Genomic DNA, 24,906 nt, shown 5'->3' with positions numbered 1-24,906 from the left:
GGTTTTCCTCTTCAGACCGGACTCGCCAAGTCCTCTTGCCGACTCGCCGAGTCGGTCACTTACTCTTCGTCCCGGATCCCGCTCGGACTCGTCGAATTCCACCCTAGACTCGACAAGTTGACCCTTTGACATAGGGTTTTCCTTTCCTTTCTTAGTCTTTCTGATTCTGGGTGTTACAACCTCTCTGGTTTTTCAATCTTTTGTATCAGAACTATTGCTATAGACTCCGAAAAGCTGGTTACGACCTCAAGCAAGCTCCTCGCGCCTGGTACGAGACTCTCACAGACTTTCACAAGCGTTCCGGTTTCCAAAGAGGAATTCTCGATCCTACTCTCTTCCAAATATCAAATGTAAAACATCTCATGATGACGATATTATTTTTGGATCCACAGATTCATCAATGGTTGCTGACTTTGCCAAGTTAATGGTTCGCTGATTCCAAATGAGCATGAATCATGAACAAAGTTTCTTCCTCGGTCTCCAAGTAAAACAGAACAACAGAGGAATCTTTATTCACCAAGAAAAATACATTTCCGAGCTTCTCAAAAAATATTTAATGGACACTTGTACCTCTGCAAAGGTTCCTGTCACACCCGCAAACCGGAACGGCGGAAACGTTCGGGGGCGGAGGACGTCATGTTTAGTACCACAACACATGCATCATAGCAATCAAAGTACCAAACAACCATTGCATTAATATGAAAGTGTTTACAAAGTATGTGGTTCACATAAGATTGACTTCAAAAGTAAATAACAAAAAAAGACATGAAGCTACTATACTTCATCTTATGAATCCCAGTGCGCATACGTGTCTACTAGTTTCCTGAGAATACAAGTTATTTTGAAAGAGTAGATCATCATTTAAGATGGTGAGTTCATAAGTATTTTAGTGATGTAAAGTAAACTGAAAGTTCTTTTTAGAAAAGTTCGTCTGTTCCTTCAGAAAATCCTATACCTTCTGATGTAATGAAAGATAAGTAAAAATGACTGTACAATTCCTTCTATGAGTACTAAATGGATACAAGTTATATACAATCCAGATTAAACAGACAATCGGTTGTGTCAATCTGCCCTAAGCCCACAACCAAACAAGGAACAGGGAATGAGGCGGAAAGCACACATCCCATTGTGTGTTACATCTTCATTGTATACAACCCTGGCATATTCATTTGGTACTTACAGATTTAACTTGTAATAGTTCCTTTATTTGATGAAAGCATTCTCTAAGAAAATCATATATTTCCTTTAGTAAAAATGGTAACCACAATACTTCCTTCTATAATCACTTAGTTTATACGAGCTATATATAATATAATATCGAACGGATAGTTAGTTGTATGAATCTGCCCTAAGACCACAACCAAACAAGGAACATGAAGTAAGGCGGAAAGCACACATCCAATTACCTATCGGATATTAATTATATATAAACATGATGTATAAACTAAGGTATTATAGAATTAACCACTAAAGGTCCTTTAAGTTAAACTAGTTTAATAAAATGGATTAAACCCTTTTTCTTATAAGTTTCTAGTTTAGCCTACTAAATGTTCTATCTAAAAAGTATGTTTTTATACTAGAAAACGGTATATTGAATTTGTATACTATGACCCGGCACATACCTGGTACTCCTTATGATTACTTGGTGTATACGGAATATATATATATATATATATATATATATATATATATATATATATATATATATATATATATATATATATATATATAAGATCGAATAGATAGTAGACTGGGTGCATCTACTCTAAGCCCACAACCAGACAAGGAACAGGAAATGAAGCGGAAAGCACACATCCTACTGTGTGCCGGACCCGATTAATATATATCCATGATGTATCTACCGGGGAATCATAAAGTTAGCATTATAGGCCCCCTTCTAACTGAATGTTCATGTTACGAGTAAGTTATGTAGTTTATTTATTATTGCCCGGTACTTTGTAGATGTACCCTTTATAAATAAATCTGGTACTTTGTAGATGTACCCCATATATAACTCCGGTACTTTATAGATGTACCCCTTATATAACTCTGGTACTTTATAGATTTACCCCATATATATATATATATATATATATATATATATATATATATATATATATATATATATATATATATATATATAAATCATGGCATTTTGTAGATGCACCATATATATATAACCTTATACCATGTTTATTATCATCTTTTGTTTAGAACAATGAGTTAATGATACGTTCCCTTCCTAGGTTACTGGGAATAATTAGTATTAGTGTGTAAATGATGATTAGTTCTTCTGTTCTAGAATATTGTATGTACCTACATGTTTCTCTTTATAGTATGTTCCTCCCTGTCCTAGTTATAGTATGTACTGAACCCCTAAACTATACCTATTATAGTTTTACTAGTATGTTTGTTTTGAACTCTCTCTGATTTGCAGAAAAGACTCGATTATCTACTGAGTTTTGCTCGTACTTTAAAAATAGTGTTTTATAAACAATAAAGTAACATAACTTAAAAAGAGTTTTTGAAATGGTTTTGATCACTTATAAAAGCATAAGAAATCCTTTAACGTGATGGTTATCACAAATAACATTTACACAATTATCATTGTGTTCAACTTGTATTCCCCCCCTTAAAAGCATTTAAAAACATTTAAAAGATTGATTATGGGGGTATGAACTCACCTTATGTGGGTTATTCAATTGAAGGTTCGTGTAAGGATGAGAAGTTCCACGAATGAATTCCCAAGACACAAACGAGTCCTAAATGACATATAATGGCATATATAGGAATGTAATTAGTGTTTAAAACAACTAATATGCAAGGAAACAACCTTAGGGACTAGGAAACACTTGAAATGAAGTGTTAAAATCACATGTGATTGATCAAAGGGAGTTTACGGCCAAAGGAATGTGTTCACGGCTATAGAACACATGGTGTGTTCACCGCCATGTATGAATTCATGAAGGGTTCACGGCCCTATGAAGGGTTCACGGCCTTGAACACCTCAAGCTCATGAAGATGGTGATGAATTATGATGAATCAAGGATACGATCTAGTAGTCTTTCAAGTATAACAATATAAATAATGAAACACTTATGATTTGGGATCCCTTGGGAGTTCACGGCCACCAAGAACAAGTGTGTGTTCTTGGTGTTCTTGGTGAAAGATGATGATCTTGAAGATCTAGACATAAGTGATGAATTCATGGATGAAATCATAGGGTTGTACTAGATCAAGAAGGATATCAAGGAACAAATAGAAGAATCACTTTCAACTTGGACGAGAAATGGAAGTAATTCTTGATGATACTTAAGAGAGAATGGAAGTTCTTGAGTTGGGATTGTGAAGAATGATGAAGAAATGAGAAAAATCTATACATAATGGGGAAACATCATGGCCAGAAGAGAGTTCACGGCCATGAACTAGGTTTTCGGCCTTGAACCTCAAGTGTTGGGTTCTCTGGTTCGGGTGAAGCCTTCTGATCTCGAGCTAATACTCCCTAACACTCAACCCTTGAGTGTACTAGGCTTATAACTCATTAGAATGACCCTTAACAAGGCTAGAAGGCAATGTAATTAAGTCTTACTTTTTGTTGATTGGCTGGATTTACAAGATAAAAAATTTTCGGGTTGTCACATCATCCCCCTGTTAGATGGAATTTCGTCCCGAAATTAGCTTTCCTAGCTGTACTCCTGGGGTTGTGCTCCTCTGAATGGCAGAATACCCACTCGCAGACCTGGGCAACTTTCCCTTAATGCTCATGATAGGATTCATACTTGGTCAATCTATCATTACCTCGTGTATACAAGTCGTATATAATTAAGATTAATAAGACGGTCAAATGTGCGACTCTGCCCCAGGTCCAAAACCAAACAAGGAACAGGAGATAGTGTGGAAACACACATACTAGATCTGGATAATCATAATTATATACCACCCTCACGTATACGCTTATTAGTGATAGGTGGGCTGTGTTCGTCCTTAGCCTATGTGCTTGAACCTGATCTGTTGGACGAGTGGTAGTTCGGGAAGGTCTGCGGAGTATACGGTGGCAAGGTTTTGGAGGGAAAGGTACTCCTTGCATGAGTACTTTGGGATTTTAGAAAACAAGAGACAATACTGAGGTCTAGATCGGGTTGTCGTTACGAATGAAGAAGGTTTCGTGAATTTGACGGTCAAGGCGATGGAAACATATGAACTAAGTATGGTGAGGACCACGCCAATCCATGACGAATGATGACAACGGACTCTTTACAGAAAAAAAACTTAGGCCGATTTGAAAGAAACTTTTGTTATACGATGGTGTATCCTGAGTGTGCTCGACAATGTACTTTGTGTAGACTTTCTAGTGCTTTCAGTTTTCTCCTTGATATTACCACTGTCACAAATCGTACCGCGATGAGCGAGTACTAACAGTGAAAGTGCATTGATAATTAGTGTCGATACTCTATATTATGATCCTCCTCGGTACCTCTATGATCGCCCGACATATACAAGTTATGTATAATTAAGATGAATAAGACGGTCGACTGAGTGGCTCTGCCCTAAATCCACAACCAAACAAGGAACAGGAATTAAGGTGGAATCACTCACTATAAGTCTGCAAAATCCTATCTATGCACAACCCTGATGTACATACTAAGCCATCATGGCTTCCCTGAATGGATCTTTAGTTCTATCATGAATGTTGTGACTTGTTCATATGAGTGAGTTATTATAATTACTTTTAAATGTTCCCCATGTTTTAATCTTATATAAATATAAATTAAATTTTAAAGTAATTCTTATTTTGAAGACGTATCGCTGGTCGCTGGGGACTCCGGGGTAGTTTCTCATGCAATGATCATCAGAATTCGTCCATCCGCTCCTGAGTTCTTCGTTATCGAGTAGTCCCTCTTGTAGTGCCCTGTCTCACCACAGCTATAGCAGGCCTGGTTTACTTCTACTCCGGGGACTTGGGAGATCGATTGTGCCGGTGCCCTGTAGAACCGGGTAGTGTGCCCCTTCCTGTGGCAATTCAGGCATTACATTTCCCGACATACTCCGGTGTGCTGGTAGTTACACCTATCACACTTCGGGAGAGTTCCAGTATATCGACTGGCAGGTGCTGGAGTAGCAGGTGTTGTGGCGGCATATGTAGTAACCATTTGTTGTTCCTGTGTGGTTCCCTGGGTTTCGCTTCTTCCTCTTTTTCCCCGATTTTTGTTTATAGTCCCCTCCCTTTGATGACTCGGGAACGGGGACCACCATGTCATGGTGGACTCCATGGTCAATGAGTCGCTGGGCCAGGCGTTTGGCACTATCGAATGTAGTTGGGTTAGAAGACAGTACATCTCCTTGAATCGGGGTAGATAAACCCCAGATGTACCTTTCTATCTTTGTATTTTTCGGGGTAACCATCTCAGACCATAGTGTTGCCAGGTCGCTAAACCTGTCAGTGTAGGTCACTATGTTTGATCCGATCATGGTATGCTCCCATAGCTCTTGTTCCATCTTTTGAACTTTTCCTCTTGGGCAGTATTCTTCCAACATCAACTGTTTTAGGTTCCCCCAACCTATTGAGTTAGCCACTGATAGGGTCAGTGACTTAGCATTGCTATTCCACCATGTTAGGGCTCTGTCGGAGAAGGTACAGGCATCAAACTTCACTTTGCTCCCTTCTGGGCACAGACAAATTTCGAAGACCGAATCTGTTTTCTCGAAGCATCACATCAGAGCAATGACTCCTCCATTTCCATTAAAGGATTTGGGTTTGCAGTTCATGAAGTCCTTGTACAAACACTCACGTGGGTGTCCATGGGTAACTCTGGGGTTTGTTAAGTGGGTACCGCTACCGGTTATGTTGGTACCACTTTCATTGATGTGAGTTAAAGCAGTTGTTACTACGGTTGCTATCGCTGCTTGGAGAGTAGTAGGATCAAATTGTGCAGGAGGTAGTGGAGTTTGAGTTGGAGTTATCGGAGTAGTGCGTCTTGCTGATCGACGTGGAGGCATCTTGCTAAAAAGAATTCAAAGATGAGATGGAAATAAGTCTATAGCAGTGGTTATAAGCCGAAAGTTAAATGACAGAGTTATCCTAGTTCTGAGTGTATCTGGTTCTGACTTTCATAGGGTTCTGGGAACAATTCATAAAGGGAGTCTATATCAAATAAACTTTATGAATCAGAAGTGGCTATCCTCGAATGAATCTCTATGAATTGAATAACTGATACTGGCTACATGAAAAGAAATAATTATGACACATAGTGTGAGTAGTGTATCCACTAGCTCACGAAGTCAATTAAGGTAATTATTTATTAGTGTGACGCATAAGATGTTTTAGTTTCTCCGACTGATCACTTTTTGGAAATCTCCTCTTGAATCTCTTTTTGTTCTTCCTTGACACCTCTATTGACTGCTATGATGGACTGGTTACATCTATCAGGGTTTTTCGTACGAGATTTGGAAGTGTCTAAAGAATCTATGAGATTAGGTGTAACATTATGGGGTGATCCTTACCGGGTCCTCCTATAATTGCACAATGTATACAAGTTGTATATAATTTAAGATTGAATAGACCTTTCAAATAAGTGATCCTACTCCAAACCCCAACCAAACAAGGAACAGGAAGTGAAGCATAAATCACAAATTCTAAGTCTATAAAATCTCAATCATATAAAACCTTGGAAGTATACACTCCGGAATCATATACCTACCAGAAGGGTCTTCTAAGTTCTCAAATAAGTTATTTATAGTGCCTAAAATACTCCTATAGTATTTTAATGTAATGAACTTGGTATGTTTTAAACTTGTTGTTGCGTTGTAGTATCATAAAATACTCCTATAGTATTTTAACTTTCATGTTCTGATCTAGAAATCCCTTGTGTATAGAGTTAGGTAAGTTTTAAGACTGTTGCAACATCACATCACTCCCAAACACATGTAGGTCACATCTTAAATGAATATAGTTGATCAGGCTATATTGATCCCAAATATGATTATATAACTGTCCAGGTTTGACCGCAGTGTTCAACCGTTAAATACTTCTGTTCTGTTCTTCTTGTGACGCTTTTTCTAGTATGTATATATGTATAAGCAAGTATGTATAATTTTATAAAGTATTGTTATATTTTTAAAATATATTATTATTCAGAGCACTTCGGCCCCATTGTATTTATAGTTGTATATCTTTTATAGGTTGATATATTTAGTTCACTATAAATAATGCTCTGATACCAATCTGTCACACCCCCAAACCGGAACGGCGGAAACGTTCGGGGGCGGAGGACTTCATGTTTAGTATCACAACACATGCATCATAGTAATCAAAGTAACAAACAACCATTGGACTAATATGAAAGTGTTTACAAAGTATGTGGTTCACAAAAGATTTACTTTAAAAGTAAATAACAAAACAAGACATGAAGCTACTATACTTCATCTTCTGAATCCCATTGCGCATACCTGTCTACTACTTTTCTGAGAATACAAGTTATTTTGAAAGAGTAGATCAGCATTTAAGCTGGTGAGTTCATAAGTATTTTAGTGATGTAAAGTAAACTGAAAGTTCTTTTTAGAAAAGTTCGCATGTTCCATCAGAAAATCCTACATCTTCTATTGTAACGAAAGATAAGTAAAAATGAGTCTACAATTCCTTCTATTAGTACTAAATGGATACAAGTTATATAAAATCCAGATCAAACAGACAATCGATTGTGTGAATTTGCCCTAAGCCCACAACCAAACAAGGAACAGGGAATGAGGCAGAAAGCACACATCCCATTATGTGTTATATCTTCATTGTATACAACCCTGGCGTATTCATTTGGTACTTACGGAATTAACCGTAATAGTTCCTTTATTTGATGAAAACATTCTTTAAGAAAATCATATATTTGCTTTAGTAAAAATGGTAACCACAATAGTTCCTTTTATAATCACTTAGTTTATACTAGCTATATATAATCTAATATCGAATGGATAGTTAGTTGTGTGAATCTGCCCTAAGCCCACAACCAAACAAGGAAAAGGAAGTAAGGTGGAAAGCACACATCCAATTATCTATCGGATATTAATTATATATAACCTTGATGTATAAACTAAGGTATTCTAGAATTAACCACTAAACGTCCTTTAAGTTAAACTGGTTTAATAAAATGGATTAAACCCTTTTTCTGATAAGCTTCTAGTTTATCCTACTAAATGTTCTATCTGAATTTGTATACTATGACCTGACCCATACCTGGTACTCCTTATTATTACTTGGTGTATATGAAATATATATATATATATATATATATATATATATATATATATATATATATATATATAGCTAAGATCGAATAGATAGTAGACTGGGTGCATCTGCTCTAAGCCCACAACCAAACAAGGAACAGGAAATGAAGCGGAAAGCACACATACTACTGTCTGCCGGACCCGATTAATATATATCCCTAATGTATCTACCAAGGAATCATAAAGTTAGCATTATAGGCCCCCTTCTAACTGAATATTCATGTTACGAGTAAGTTATGTGTTTTATTTATTATTGTCCGGTACTTTGTAGATGTACCCTTTATAAATAAATCTGGTACTTTGTAGATGTACTCCATATACAACTCCGGTACTTTATAGATGTACCCCATATATAACTCCGATACTTTGTAGATTACCCCATATATATATATATATATATATATATATATATATATATATATATATATATATATATATAAATCATGGCATTTTGTAGATGCACCATATATATATAACCTTATACCCTGTTTATTATCATCTTTTGTTTAGAACAATGAGTTAATGATGTGTTCCCTTCCTAGGTTACTGGGAATAATTAGTATAAGTGTGTAAATCATGATTTGTTCTTCTGTTCTAGAATATTGTATGTACCTCCCTGTTTCTCTTTATAGTATGTTCCTCCCTATCCTACTTATAGTATGTACTGAACCCCTAAACTATACCTATTATAGTTTACTAGTATGTTTGTTTTGAACTCTCTCTGATTTGCAGAAAAGACTCGATTATCTACTGAGTTTTGCTCGTACTTTAAAAACGGTGTTTTATAAACAATAAAGTAACATAACTTAAAAAGAGTTTTTGAAATGGTTGTGATCACTTATAAAAGCATAAGAAATCCTTTAATGTCATGGTTATCACAAAGAACATTTACACAACTAGCATTGTGTTCAACTTGTATTCCCCCCTTAAAAGCCTTTAAAAACATTTAAATGATTGATTATGGGGGTATGAACTCACCTTATGTGGGTGATTCAATTGAAGGTTCGTGTAAGGATGAAAAGTTCCACGAATGAATTCCCGAGACACAAATGAGTCCTAAATGACATATAATGGCATATATATAGGCATGTAATTAGTGTTTAAAACAACTAATATGCAAGGAAACAACCTTAGGGACTAGGAAACACTTGAAATGAATTGTTAAAATCACATGTGATTGATCAAAGGGAGTTTACGGCCAAAGGAAAGTGTTCACGGCCATAGAACACATGGTGTGTTCACGTACATGTATGAATTCATGAAGGGTTCATGGCCCTATGAAGGGTTCACGGATGTGAACACCTCAAGCTCATGAAGATGGTGATGAATTATGAAGAATCAAGGCTAGGATCTAGTAGTCTTTCAAGTATAACAAGATAAATGATGAAACACTTACGATTTGGGATCCCTTGGGAGTTCACGTCCACCAAGAACAAGTGTGTTTTCTTGGTGTTCTTGGTGAAAGATGATGATCTTGAAGATCTCGAAAAAAGTGGTGAATTGATGGATGAAATCATAGGGTTGTACTAGATCAAGAAGGATATCAACGAACAAATGGAACAATCACTTACAACTTGGATGAGAAATGGAAGTAATTCTTGATGATACTTGAGAGAGAATGGAAGTTCTTGAGTTGGTATTGTGAAGAATGATGAAGAAATGAGGGAAATCTATACATAATGGGGAAAGATCACGTCCAGAAGAGAGTTCACGGCCGTGAACTAGGTTTGCGGCCGTGAACTAGGTTTGCGGCCGTGAACCTCAAGTGTTGGGTTCTCTGGTTCGGGTGAAGCCTTCTGATCTCAAGCTAATACTCCCTAACACTCAACCCTTGAGTGTGCTAGGCTTAGAATTCATTAGAATGACCCTTAACAAGGCTAGAAGGTAACGAAATTAAGTCTGACTTTTGGTTGATTGGCTGGATTTACTAGATAAAAATTTTCGGGTTGTCACTGTTCCTAAGAGTTTTGGACATAAGATCTTCTCGGATCCATCAGGTGTTGCTGTCGATGAAACGAAGTATATGGGAATGATTTGGTGACTTCTCTACCTAACGGCAAGTCATCTGGACATCATGTTCTCCACATGTTTGTGTGCCATATTTCAAGTCAATCCAAAGATGTCTCATCTTTTGGTTGTTAAGCAAATATTTCGATACCTCAAAGGCACAAAGAATCTTGGAATCTGGTATCCAACAAATGAGAGTTTCCTCCTTCAAGCATACTCCGATTCGAACTATGGTGGTCTTCAATTGGACAGAAAAAGCACCTCTGGTAGCTATCAATTTTTGGGTGGAAGATTGGTTAGCTGGTCATCTAAGAAACAAAACTGCATTGCTCTTACAACAACCGAAGCAGAATACATTGATGCTGCTAGTTGCACTTCTTAATTTCTTTGGATGAAATCTCATCTTTTGAATTATGGATATTGATTTCAACAGATTCCAATCTACTATGATTCTCAAAGTGCCATTGTGATTTCTCACAATCCAATTCAAAACTATGACGAAGCACATTGACATTCGGTACCATTTTATTAAAGATCATGTCTTAAAAGGAAACATTGAACTTATTTTTGTTCCATCTAATGATGAAATTGATGATATCTTTACTAATGCATTAGTCGAAACCAAATTCAATGGGTTTCTGAACAAAACGGGTATGATGTTGCCTGATCCTCGATTCTTCCAACAGGTTTGTACTCTCTGATGGGAACATCGGAAAGTAAATTGATTCCGATGTCAAAATATTTTTATCTCGGAATTAGTTACTCTCAGAATAAATAGGATCATTTTACGTGTCTTTTTATCTAACATCTTCTTTTAGTTTAAGTTGTACAACTCACTCAATCTTTTGAAGTTCATATGACCAATAAAGTTACATTGGTACTTTGCTCTGATCTTACCTCGGAATCTACCTCAAATGATGCTACGAAGTTCTCCTTGGAATTCATGTCCGGAATGGTAATAAGCCTTCACCTCTTACCCCTGTCCGAGATCTGACTCTTCACGTCTCGGAATCTTACAATCAGTTTATAAAATATGTCCTCTAAGAGCTTCTTACACTTTACCTTTGATATTCAGTTTGAGTCTGTGCAATCTCAAACTCGATATCATGTACAAGTGTTTTCATTTTCTCCTCGAAAGTATCTTATGTCAATACATCTCGGATCATCCCTGCTCCGAGATCCATAGTTTCAAAAGAAGTTCAAAAGGTTTTTCATTAATTTTTGTTTCTAAAACGTTTTCTTAATTTAATTAACGGTTATTTTTTAATTATTATCCTTTAATCCTAAATAATTGCGCTTTTTGCACACGTCTCGTAAAAGTGCACATCTTTTCAACTGAAACGACGGTTTTCCATTTCGCGCGTATTGCCATTGTACCTTTCATCATTGCTAGTCAAACCCATACCAATTTTGGAAACACATTTAATGCGATCCATTTGCAAATCGGCTTTCATCATTACACCCTTTCTTAACCCGACCCGATTTTCCAAAGTATATAAGGATTTCAAAACCCATCAGTTTCTTTTTACGCTCTCTTTCTCTCCTTCAAAATACTCTCTACAAACTTGTTCTTCAAGCTCCCATACTTTCAACAATGACGTCCTCACAAAAAGCTCATGAACTCACAAAAACTGTTCCTAAGAAGAAGTCTCTTTATCCCATGGACTGTCATGAGTCTGGCAGATTTATGATCGAGTTCGTATCCCGTCATCCCATCGCCATTCCACTCACAAAGATCCCCATTTCCCTAATTCCACTCCGTCTCTGTCATACCGCTTTTTACAGAATCAAGATTGAAGATGGGGTTTTTGAAATCAGAATCACTGGAGATCGTATTGTACCTATATCCAAATAGACGTTTCTTAGAGCGATTGGCATACCATAAAACCCCAAGGGTTTTACCGTACAAGAACCAACGCCCGAAGAGTTTCAAATGTTCCTCAAACATATTGGGTATGCATAAGAATTCAAAGCAAAGAAGTTAAAGAAATCGGCAGTTCCTGTCCTATGGACGGTACTCATGCACCTCATCCTTCAAGGTCTCTTAGGCAAACATGGAGGAACATACACCATGAAAAAATATTGGCTCTATGTTGTGTACATTATCTTCTCAGGGAAGATGAATTCTGTTGACCTAACCGAGGTTTTATGCCAATATTTTCAGAAGTTCGCTGTGAAGAGAAAGCCTCGAGAGATTTCGAGTCCGAGATTTTGGGCTCTTACCATTCAACAACTCTACCAAGAGAGGCAAGAACCAATTCCTATCGACACCATTCTGAAATAGGTATTTCTCTCCTTTAAGGCTATCAAAACTTACAGACTTCCGAACCATGTTTATTTTGGATCAACACGTAGACCGCCACAACATATGTTGGTCACTCTACCATCCAAGTCCCCTCATTTAAAATATCATTTAGAGAGCTCGACTGTGTAAATCCCTACACAGTCTATCCCAATCTCTATTGAACCCACCTCGGATATGGTCAAACCAGTCTCGACTGGTGGAAAGAAAAAAAGGCAGCAAAGCGAAAGGCCTCTCCTATCAAGCAAAAAACCAAAAAGAGAGCCAAATTCGATGTTTCCTCTCAAAAGGAATCTGTCAAGGACATTCCGACTGACTCTGGTCATCCGCTCACCCCCCTGGCCACTCTTCCGAAGTAACCTTCGGAGCTTCAATAGCACATGCACACACTCACAGGGAGTCTCCTCATAATCCACCCTCACCTTCCCAACAAGGTAATGCTGGTGTTAAAAAAACTTCCTTGCACCCCCTGGAACACACCCACGGGTCATCTCGGATACCCCTCATCTTTCTACACAAGCACGATCCGAGCCCCCTACCTCGGATCCTAAGCTTTACGAAGATGGGGTAGTCCCTCCAACCTCGGAAGCCTCAACTGGCCTGATACCTGGCTTAGGTAAAGGACGACCAGGTACTGATGACCCATATTGGTTAGATTTTGTCAACAGGACTCACACAAGGCATCCAGAGCTCACTTGATCCCAAGTTGAATCAACTCTCATCTCCATGAGAAATCAAGCTATCCAGAGCAATAGACCATTTGTTTCTCCATCTGACGATGTCACCGATCAAGAGTTTGCATCAGGAGAGACTCATCAAGAAAACATCATCTCGAACGATCCTCCGAAATCTCCTCACCATGATGCATTCCATCCTGACCCTGATGAAGAGCATTGGACTGAATTCATGTTCGATGACGACAGTGTCTCCATTGTTGTTCCTCAAGTCTTCTCTTCATTTGACACTCTACTGAAGCCATCATCATCAAGGCCCATATTTCACTTCGGTCTCTCATCATCTTCATTAGAGTCTGTTGATGAAGAAATCTAAGTTGATAACCAAGTCCAGCGCGCATGTGGAGGTGAAACAAGAACGAATCCTCCCAATGAAAATCAAACAACCAATGCAAACAATCCTGCACCTTCCAAACCTCCATTCAATCAAGAAGGTGATAAAGCTAAGTCTGAGAGTTCCACCTCGGACATTCGATCATCAGCTGGAAACTATGCTGATGCATTTGCCTTGTTGGAACTCCGAGACAACGTCTCTGGTACAATCTCAAAAGTGGAATCCCTAGACAAGTCAGTTTCACAGCTTGATTCCAAAATCGATGCCAAATTTTCTAGTATCAACACCAAGCTTGATGTCATTCTCCACTCCTTATCCAAAGTAAAGAAACATGGGCCCTCGGATGCTGAAAGGGCAGACCAGCTGGATCAACTCATCTCCCTCCGAATCAAGCACACCATTGAGGAGGTTGAGAAAAAATATAACTCCAGTTTGGACGACTACATTGACACAATCACCACTATGCTCAAGGTCCATGATGACATGATCAGCGCCACAAATGAGCTGATTAAGCAAATCCATGTCAGGCATGAGAAGCAAATTCAGAGGATAGAGAAAGAGATCAAGAAGAAAGACGAAATGAATCTCATCATGCAGCAGGTCATCATCAAAATCCTACGAGCTTTTTGGAACATAGTTGATGTTCCGAACAACAAGTTCGATGAAATGCTTTCCATCCATGCCTCCCTATTTGATCACTTGAAAGCTCAAGCTCCAACCGCTGAAGCCTATAATGCCTTTACTCTGAAAATGAACACCAGTTTCCAAAAGGTGTATGATAGGCTCTCGGAATTCAAATAATCAGCTAGACTTGCCTCGGTAGCAGGGCCATCCGATGCAAGAGGGAGAGAAGGACCAAGCAGAAGGGATCATACCATCTCTTGGAAGCATGAATCGGAGTTTATTCTCCGAGATGAATCTGATGATGATGATTTTCAAATTGTGTCCACGAGTATTCCTTCTAATGATGATGAAGAAGTCAAGTACATTACAAATGATGTGGTTGGTATTCAAGCTCCGAGAAAATTTCCGGCGAAAGTTCTTTCTGAGGAAGAACAAAGGATATGGTCTGCTGTTTCATGGCCATCATCCTTGGTTGATGTTTTACAAAGAAGCCTTTAAATGGATAAGCCGAAGACTAAGATCATATTTGACGCATTCCGAGCTACCCAGTCGATGTTGCCTCCAATTACCTCTCCAATAATAGTTCGTATAGACGAAGGTTTTCCTCTTCGGAAGCCTGACAACATTCCGGAAGAGCCTCTGATTCCTCCACCTTCAGAGTTCACAACCACTAAGAACATTCAACAAGTCATCTCTGACTTATCCAACCAACCACAAGATAAAGGGAAGAAACCCGTCTCAGAACCAAACAGCCCTCATTAGACCTACAAGAAGCCCGATCGATGGTCATAAGACTAAATAGATCAAGCCCTTAAATAGAGAATTCAGATTCAATCCCTCAAAGATAATCCGAATCCAATGTTGGGCCTATCCCCACTTTTTCGTGAAGGGATAATTCATGATCTGGACATTGTGCCATTCATGTATTATGATCTACCAAAGCAAGATCCAGACCAGCTCGATCTTCCAATTTATCCATATAGAAGATATTACATCAAGTTTTCTCCTCTCCACCCAGATGATGATCCGCTGATGATTATCAGGACTGAAAGATAAAGACTAAAGACATTCTACTCCATGAACGCACGTCCTAAAGAAGAAGTGTGGTCTCAGAAGAGAATTACAAAGATCTTTGGGTTCGAAAGAAAAGTCTTAAGCATATTCGACTTGGATTGCTTGTTGCACTGGTATTACATATTTCAGAACAAATCAAAGCAAATCACCATCACGGACGCAGACTTCCCCTCCATGAATCCAAATATTATCTTGACTATTACTACTCACTTCCGAACTCGCCAAGACAGTCAAATGAGCATTGTTGCCTATAGTGTTGCAATGAACTATCTAAAAGACTATGTTGCTGAATTCTGTCGATGTGACTTTGAGCTTGCTCATTTGTTCGGAATTGAAAAGTTCTTAGCAAAGATTAACTACAAGATACCTGAAGCTGAGATTCTGGCAGAAGGGCCAATTGATGAACCAGTCTTAGCAAAGATTCTTGTACTCACAATCTTATGTCCTTTTAAATGAGTATCTAACTCTTGGACTTCTTGACTGCTGGCGGTGCTCAATCTTGCATCCGCTCTTCATACTATGTTGGACTTTCAATTGTAACTTTCGAGTTACAAACTCACTACTAGAAAACAACCCTTTAATGACACGCAAACAATGACACACACTATTTTATGAACACAATCGTCCGTATCCTAAAAATAATGTAATCTCTCCCAAAATTTGAAGGATTCAGGACATACATTTTTGCGTGCACTAAATATAGTGTCACAATAATAAAAATAAAAAACACGGAGGGCACCTATCATAAAAGCGTGGCGTCTAAGAATGTTGTTTTATAATTTTTTTCATTAAACGCGCGTTCTTCATTTTTAACAGCTAAGGGGGAAATGAATTCCCAAAAAATTAAAAACCCCACCTCATGTTGTCCTCTCCATTGTTTCCACCGACTGTCTTCCATGTTTTGACCTAATTGTTCAAGCTCTGCGATTTCCGTGTCCTCTTTGAAATCTATTGTTTCTCTTTGAAATCAGATCCAATCCTACCATCGCCCTAGCCTTCTTGTCTCTCTCGGTCGCTACCTAGGGTTTTTATTGAAAGCTTGAATCGATCGACTGACGTAACCAAAGGTCAAGCGAACCGGGAAAGAGTTTTCAGTGAATCTACTGTTACTCATTGAAATTGAATCCAATACTACCTTTGCCCAATCCTTCTTGTCTCTATCGGTCGCTACCTAGGGTTTTTCGTGAAATCTTGAATCGATCAACTAGGGTAAGCGAACCGGGAAAGGGAAGCAATAAAACCAACACTCACTCTCAAATTGATTCTACTTGACAAGGTTTTAATTTGGGGCTCTCTACATTCTCATCGATTCTACTTTCATTCAAGCTTACATCAGTTTTTTTGGTATCCAGTAACCGATGTGTTCTGAATATGGTTGTTTCTTTTTTCCTATTAAGCCCATTAAATAAAAAAGAATCAACCCCTTAGTTTCTGTTATCATCCATTTACGAACTGCTATATGCATATTTAGAAAAACAGAAGAAGAAAAACAGCTTCATGGTTAAGAGAGAGTGTGCTTCAACTTGGCCCAACTTTTATAAAACGCGGGCAGTTATCTTCAACAAGATCAGATCTATTTCCATGTAAATTTGTCGATGAGCTTGCTAAATTATAGGTATATTTTCCCTTCGCTAAATATAACTTCTAGATTACATTAAAGTTTAAAATGAGGATCTGATGTTTTTTGTTAAATATGGAAATCATATGATTCAGGACAGAGTACCAACTTTCTCACCAGAAAAAGCAAAAAGTTTTATTGAAAAAGAATTGGGAGCTCCTGTTCATATAATCTTTAAGGAGTTTGAAGAACGACCAATTGCAGCTGCTAGTCTTGGTCAGGTGAAGTTTATGTCTATAATTTCTTTTTAAATCTAAGTAAATTATCCTAATATGGACCTCATGAAATTTTTTGGTTTAGGTACATCGTGCAATATTACATAATGGAGAGAAAGTGGTTGTTAGAGTTCAAAGACCTAGTTTGAAGAAACTTTTTGACATGGATTTACGTGAGTACCCCTCTTACATATTTACCTACAATTTTTCAGTTTTTAGTTTTTACCATCACTTTAGCATACCCTTTTTTTCATTCAGGGAATTTAAAGCTGGTTGTTGAGTATTTTCAAAGGAGTGAAACTCTTGGTGGTCCAACAAGAGACTGGTTAGGCATCTATGATGAATGTGCTAAGTAAGTGTCCAACATGATCATTAATCAATGTATGCATTCCATTATAATAGTGAATATTTTGTTTGATGTAATTCATATTTACCATCATTTCTTTACATAAGGGTAAAATGGTCATCTACTCCGTTTATGCGGTCCAGAAAAGAAACATTATTTATGCATATAACACTTTATCCATCACAATAGTGAAGCTTTATCTTTTGATGTTTCTCAAGTTTATCATCATTTCTACACATAAGGGTAAAATGGTCATTTATTGAGAGTCAGATAGTTCATTCAGTCTAAAAAAAGTAAGTTTTTATGTATACAACACTTCATCCAACCAAACCCATTCCATGATAATACTGAAGCTTTAGGGTAAAATGGTCATTTACTCATATTCAAACAGTTTATTTGATTATCTTCATGCATACGACACTTTATCATCATTACTATACTTTTTATCTATTTCAGTTTTACCATCATTTCTATGCACAGGGATAAAATGGTAATTTACTCAGATTCAGAGAGTTCATTCGGACCAAAAAACAAAGTCTCTATGTATAAAACACTTCATTACTCATTCAGCCACTTTATACATAAGGATAAAATGGTCCTTTACTAAATTAATTTGATAACACTTTTTGCAAGATCTTGTATAAGGAGATTGATTATATAAACGAAGGGAAAAATGCTGATAAATTTCGTCAGGATTTTTGTAATGTTAAGTGGGTCCGAGTTCTTGTATGTTTCTTCCTGGAGCCCTTTTTTGTTTTTTATAATAACTCATGTACACCATCAAGAAAAAAATTTATCATGTAATTTTATGTATTATGATATAATTTAATGGTCATTGTTGTCATGCAGCAACTATTCTAGGATTATACTGCAACAACGGTGCTAACTTTAGAGTATGTACCAGGTTTCAATCTGAACTCTGTTATTCTTTGGGTTTATTTAATCTATTATCTAATTCCAAAAATCCATATAGTTACCATAATTAAATTTATGTTAAATAGGCATTAAGATCAATAATTTGGATTTGATAAAAGAAAGGGGTTACAGTCGATCTCAAATCTCTTCACATGCCATTAAAGCATACTTGATTCAGGTTTAATAATCTTCCACTTTATCCATCATCTATCATAACTCATATTTATTGATTAACAAAAGTTTTTTCTTTTCAAATCAGTTTTATTAAATTTTGTCAGTTCTATTTGCAGATACTGAAAATTGGTTTGTTTCATGCTGATCCTCACCCTGGAAATCTTGCAATTGACTCACATGAACCACTAATATACTATGATTTTAGCATGATGGGGGAGATTAAATCCTTCAGTAGAGAAAGATTGATGGATCTTTTTTATGCAGTTAATGAAAAAGATGCAAAAAAGGTCTAAAAATTGTTGTATTGTTTTAGGTGTTTCAATACACTAAGTACTTGGATTAGCTGAAAAATAAGTGAGAAGATCTGTTCAGTTCTTTTTGGATAATTCTTTAAATTAGTCACCAGATCAGCAAAAGACTTTGGTTGCAATAGGCGAGGTATGTTGTTCATGCACGTTTACAATTACTTTTAAGTTTCCTGGATGGGCTAATACGTAATTTCACAAGTTTAATGCAACAAGACTTTTTTGTTTTCTTTTTTGATAATATCATGATTTGCTTGCAGGATTTATTTTCCATTGCCACAGATCAACCTTTCCGGTTCCCATCAAGGTTCACATTTGTAATTAGGGCCTTTTCCACTCTTGAAGGTCACCTTCCTCTTGATGGGTTTTGAGCAATACATCAATCCTATGGTGTACATGCAAACCCTAATAGCTTTGGATCTAGTTTGTCTAATGAACATGCAATTGATAATCCAAATCCATAAACCCTAGATCTAATAAACTATAACTTGAATTAGGGTTTAGATCTTACCTTTGATTGTTATATGGCAATAACAATCAATCCTTGGCTTCAGAAAGCTTAGTGCCTCAAGTGTTGCACCTCTAATGGAGTCACAAACACCACTAAGCAACTTAGATGAAGAAGGAGGAGAGAGGAGGCACCAAAAACAGCTGAAACCCTAAAGGAAGGATTCACCACGTTTTTGGGGCCATAAGGGTTCCTTATATATGCCGGCTATTAGGGTTTACAGCTAGGAAACCCAAATCTGACTGCTTAAGCCCTAAGCAGCCCATGGACTCCCTCTTTAGAAGCCTTGGACGATTTCTAATGGGTTTTTCCATAGAATTCGTCCACTCCAACTTCTATTGAGTCCATTATCCCATCTATGTAATTATCTTATAATTACACAATAATTCCCTTAAGTTTAATTAATCACTTTTAGCCACAAAATTAATTCTTAATTAATTCTTGACTAATATTAATTAAACAATATGATTTCTCCTTTAATGTACTATTCTCATAATATATTAATAAATCATAATTAAACCTTTCTCTTCTTAATTAATCCTACATATTGCTATGGTGAAGGCAACCCAAAAGGACCATGCTCATAATTGGGTCAAGTACATACTAAAATAGTTATGGACTTAGACACTAATCCAACAGTCTCCCACTTGGATAAGTCTAATAACTATTTTGCATAACTTCAGAACCTGATCACCAATCTTATCTTTCAAAAGTCGATGTCAACTCTGATCTTATCAGATACGCGTGTCCTTTAGATAAGGGATTATATATTCCTCCATTCTCAAGATATCGTATAGACACAAGACATGAATTTGATCATTCGCTCTATATTGTTTCCCGACTTCTGATTTAAGACGACTGACAACATACTACAATTGAACACATCAACTTAGTCTCGGCTTGGCCAAGCGCTTAGGGTATCATCACTAAATCATCGAGGGGCTCGCAGATATCGCTTTTATCCCACTTTGGGTAAAAGGAATGGATAAACTTCGACTCAAATGCTCGCTTGCATTTACTGATCGAATCACACACAACAATAAGTTTTATAACACCAAGTTACTGGTGCGTTTTCTTATTATCAATGCGCAACCGACCAACAAATAACAACTCACACGTCTCGGTTTCAAGAATATACAATGTTATCGCCTCACAATTACTCATGATAAAAACCATGAAGTGATTCAAGTGAGCGTAGGTTTGATCCAATACTCTAATCTTATTAAAGCACTCATGAACTCTGCAACAAACTTGTGCTATTTCTAAACACTTAGATAATCTACAGACAGATTCATGATAGTCTTGCTCCATACCTACTTCCAACGTATGACCGACTGTGGATGTTCGAATAACCCAGTTATTCTGGAAGTCAAAACATGCAGAGTGAAACGCAATAATAATATTTATCCTATATGGCCCCAAGGCTTTTGAGCATAAATAAAACAATTTTATTTAAACACCATATTGATTACTCATTATTCATTGCTTACTGTTTCAGAAAATCAACTTATTACTTGAATTACAACAATAGTTGTCCCATGCTCCGAGCATGCACACTATGTTACCTATGGTTCATGCTTTGTGATATAGATCCATTGAAAACTTTTCCAATGATGCTCGTTTCATAATTCCTAATCCTCATCGTTAGTGTAAGAACACAAGGTTCTTGCCACTACTAGAATACGTTTAGATTCTAACATTTTATGCAACGATCCTTTCGCAAAGTCATAGCACAAAAGTCACCAAGACTTGGCCAATGAAATTACAAGGTCTCTATCAGAAATTGTTACAAACAATTCTATAGACGTGATGTCTCTCAAAGTACATTCCTTTGAACATCCTTTTGCATAAAATTTTCTAATCTAGACATAAATTCTCAATTTCCAACTCCCAATATGGAAACATTTCCATATTTGCCATATGAAAACTCATTCTAAATAGAATCTTATTTATTCAAAATAATGTCAACATGGTCCATCCAATACTATACTTCCAACTACTCACAAGCAACAAATCCTTAGCGAACCTCAGATCGTCCTTTGACATTTGTTTAATTATTTTATTCAAACTTGGTTCTAGTCCTTTTCCCTCTTAATGCCCCAGGCACTTGGAAAATTAGAACGGTCGAATATTATGGCATATGAAATCGATCCTATACCCAAAACGTATAGAACACGATTGATAAATATCTCACATGAAGACGTGATACTTTACCAGTCTTCTGCTATAATATTTCTAATTGCCATGTTCTCACAACTTTGATTATGAAAAGGGATGCCGTAATCATAACCAAATTTTGAGAATGCAATTGTCCTTTCCATATATAGAATTTCCTCATGTTGAACCATTCCAACACAACATTCATATATATTTGACTAAATTTGATTAAAATTCCACAATCTAAGCCTTTAGATTTGAAATGAAGTATAATATTATCTCCCTTAATTATAGCAAAACAACTTTTCAACCCCTACAACTTGGCAAAGTGAATCTTTGTTTTCTATAATTAATATTGCTAACTTGCAATACTTGAAATAATAATCATGCTCCCACTAACATGATGATTATTTCCTCATTGGCATAACACTTATGCTCCCACTAGCTTTGACATGTATTCAGAAAACAATGGAACTTCCAGAAGACAATGCTTATTGAATTCCTTAAGTTCATATTTCTAATACCTGATGCTTTGATAAGCCTTTATCTAAGCTTCTTAACTTCATACACCTTTGCATTAGAAAGCTTACATGTGTGTCTAAACAAATTCAGAGCTTATGTTACTAAGTCCCAAATGTTCAGACTAATTGCTAAATCTCACAATTCGAACTATGAAGAGGGATGCCGTAATCATAATCGAATTTGAGAATACAATTTTCACAATTGCAATCTTCTTAAAATCTTTCTTAGTGAAAGCATTTCCTTACAATCATTTTCATGAAGGAGGGAAACCTTATGACACTTAGATTTTAAAGTGTATGCGTTCCTATCCATGCGAATTTGTCAAAACTAAGGTTTGCGACAAATCCAAACTTATATGGACTGAACTTGTTCAATCTTGATTTCTTGCCTTATGGTAACACGAATGCCCACCATGTCTTCCAAGTTGTTTAGCAACTCACCCCTACATATCAATGTACTTTCCATCGATCAAGGTGCTTGCCTTTATACATTCAAATGAGAACTCATAGAACTCACAAACATAGTTAACTCAAATGGAATGGCACATAAACTAGATTATGTCAGTCACGATAGGTTATAAACCTCAAGTCGTGTGCTAGTGATGATCAACTAGGTTTATTCTTGAATTTGTTCTTGAAACGTTTCAAGACATTTAAGACTCCCACTGACTCCTTGACATATAAGGTTCTCTTGTCAAGAAACATTTCTTGACAAAACAAATATTCAAGAGTTAGTGTAGCTTCTTATCAAGTTTAACACTTCACTCAATTGGTCCTAGTTGGTCTTTGTCTTACCAATTTCAAATGTACAAGAATAAGAAACTTTCTTATTCTACATTTGATAAGTGTTACAAACCTCCTTAAGACTTGTCACTCATGTCACAATCTTGACTCTAAGACTTGATATTGGAACGAAGTATGATTGACTTCTTGATTTAACCATTTCTACAATTCTCGATTCCTCTTCTTAGACATGCAATTGCACTAAGACTCACTTAGAGGATCAACTGGGACATGGTTCTTAATCATTAAGACCTATCATAAAACACAATAAAAGTTTCTCCCCTTTCTTCTTAGAATAGAGAAACTTTTATCTTTCTGCCTACTAGATTCTTCTTATTCGTTCTGCTATGGATTGAAACTCTTTCAATCAACTCAAAATTATACTCAATCTTATAAGTATAACCATATTTACTAAACTTTAGAAATCATGACGAATATCTTTATCACTTTGTGGTGGACTTGATCAACGTACAACCTAGTGTACTCGATCTCCTAGTCCTTCACTTGACACTTTGTCAAAGAATTAGTCTAAATTTCCCAAATGTGAAAGTTTTCCATTCATCATACAATACATGTTGCATGATTCCAAGTTTCTTTCCAATTGAAACTTGGGCGATGAGAAACTCTCCCTATTTGGTAAACTCTCGACACTTCCACAAATAACCTAATTAAGAATCAAATCCATCATTGCTAATAATGGAAACATTCAAACATCAATTTTTCATACATGCCATCGCAAGGATAAATAAATAAGACAAAATCAAAATTTATTTTATTGTGGAAAAAATTTGTCCTTACAATGCAATTCAACTAAAAAACTATGCTATTACGTATTTCTTAGCAATCTACCCTAACACTAAAGTAGCAGCTCAAAAATCTGAACTTTGAATCCATGCGATCGAAATCCATTTCTTCGTGATCAGATTCAGCACGCTTCTTCCTTAAGTTTCCTTTCTTTTCTTCGATCCTGCAAAACATCAAAATGTAATCTTATCATTGTTGGGTTTTGAGCATTCTAACACTTCCTAAGTGTACATGCAACCCTATTAAACCTTGGATATATGTTTGTCTAAGATACATACAAAATATTATTTTCCATGGTTTATAACCTATCTAGCATGGCATGGGGTACTTTTAACCATAAAAGAACTAGATGAATTACATACCTTTTGTTGATTGTTGATTCCTTGGAGTTTGAGAGCCAAGCACCAATAATGTGAATGCCTCAAATGGAAATCACAAATCACCACAAACTTGGAAAATGTATGAGAGAGTATACTAACTCTTGATTTTGGCCACCACACTTACACACACACTTAGCTGTTTTTCATGCAACATAAGCTTGTTTATAAAGTGTGCATGGTTAGGGTGAAACCCTATTAACCCATGTCTTTTCCTCTTCCAAGGATCCGTGGGTTAAAAGCTCCATGGATCATCCATGGACTTCCATATAAGCTTAGCCCATTAACAAATGAGCATTAGCCCACACCATATAAATACAATAGCCCATGATTTAATTAGTCTTCCTTTTAATCACTAAATCAATTCATAATTAATTCAAGATTAAAACTAATTAAATAACATGACTTTATATTAATATATTATAACTTATAATATATTAATAGATCGTAAGTATACAATTCTCATAAAATTATCCATAAACAGTTTGGGTGAAGTGCAACCCAAATGGACCATGCCGGGTCGGGTCAAGTATATACCAAATAAGTTATGGACTTAGACACCTTATCCAACAGTCTCCCACTTGGATAAGTCTAATAACTGTATTTGCGTATGTTACTTCAGGAACCAACCAGCAATCGTAGCTCTCGAAAACTCTGTTGAACTATGAAGCGCCATTTTAGATAAGTGATCATATAATCCTCTGTTCTCATGATATCAGCCGGACAAATACATGGAACAACGTCGTATTTATTGTCCAGCAGTTTGTTTCCCGATTTCCGATTTGTTTGTCAAAGAACTAAATTGAACACATCAATTAGGTTCTGACCGGG

The 24,906-nt window shown here is 36.6% G+C and overlaps 1 pseudogene; it reads left to right on the top strand.

Annotated features, from left to right (window-relative positions):
• Nucleotides 1-15,355: 15,355 nt before the first annotated feature.
• On the top strand, nt 15,356-19,296 carry LOC145165080 (protein ACTIVITY OF BC1 COMPLEX KINASE 7, chloroplastic-like; annotated as a pseudogene).
• Nucleotides 19,297-24,906: the final 5,610 nt, after the last annotated feature.

The sequence above is a fragment of the Lactuca virosa genome, chromosome 3 (genome assembly GCF_052849685.1).
Source record: "Lactuca virosa cultivar CGN04683 chromosome 3, Lactuca_virosa_CGN04683_v6, whole genome shotgun sequence".
Classification (NCBI taxonomy): domain Eukaryota; kingdom Viridiplantae; phylum Streptophyta; class Magnoliopsida; order Asterales; family Asteraceae; genus Lactuca; species Lactuca virosa.
The sequence above is the reverse complement of the archived record's forward strand: the minus strand, read 5'-3'. Positions and strand labels throughout refer to the sequence as shown.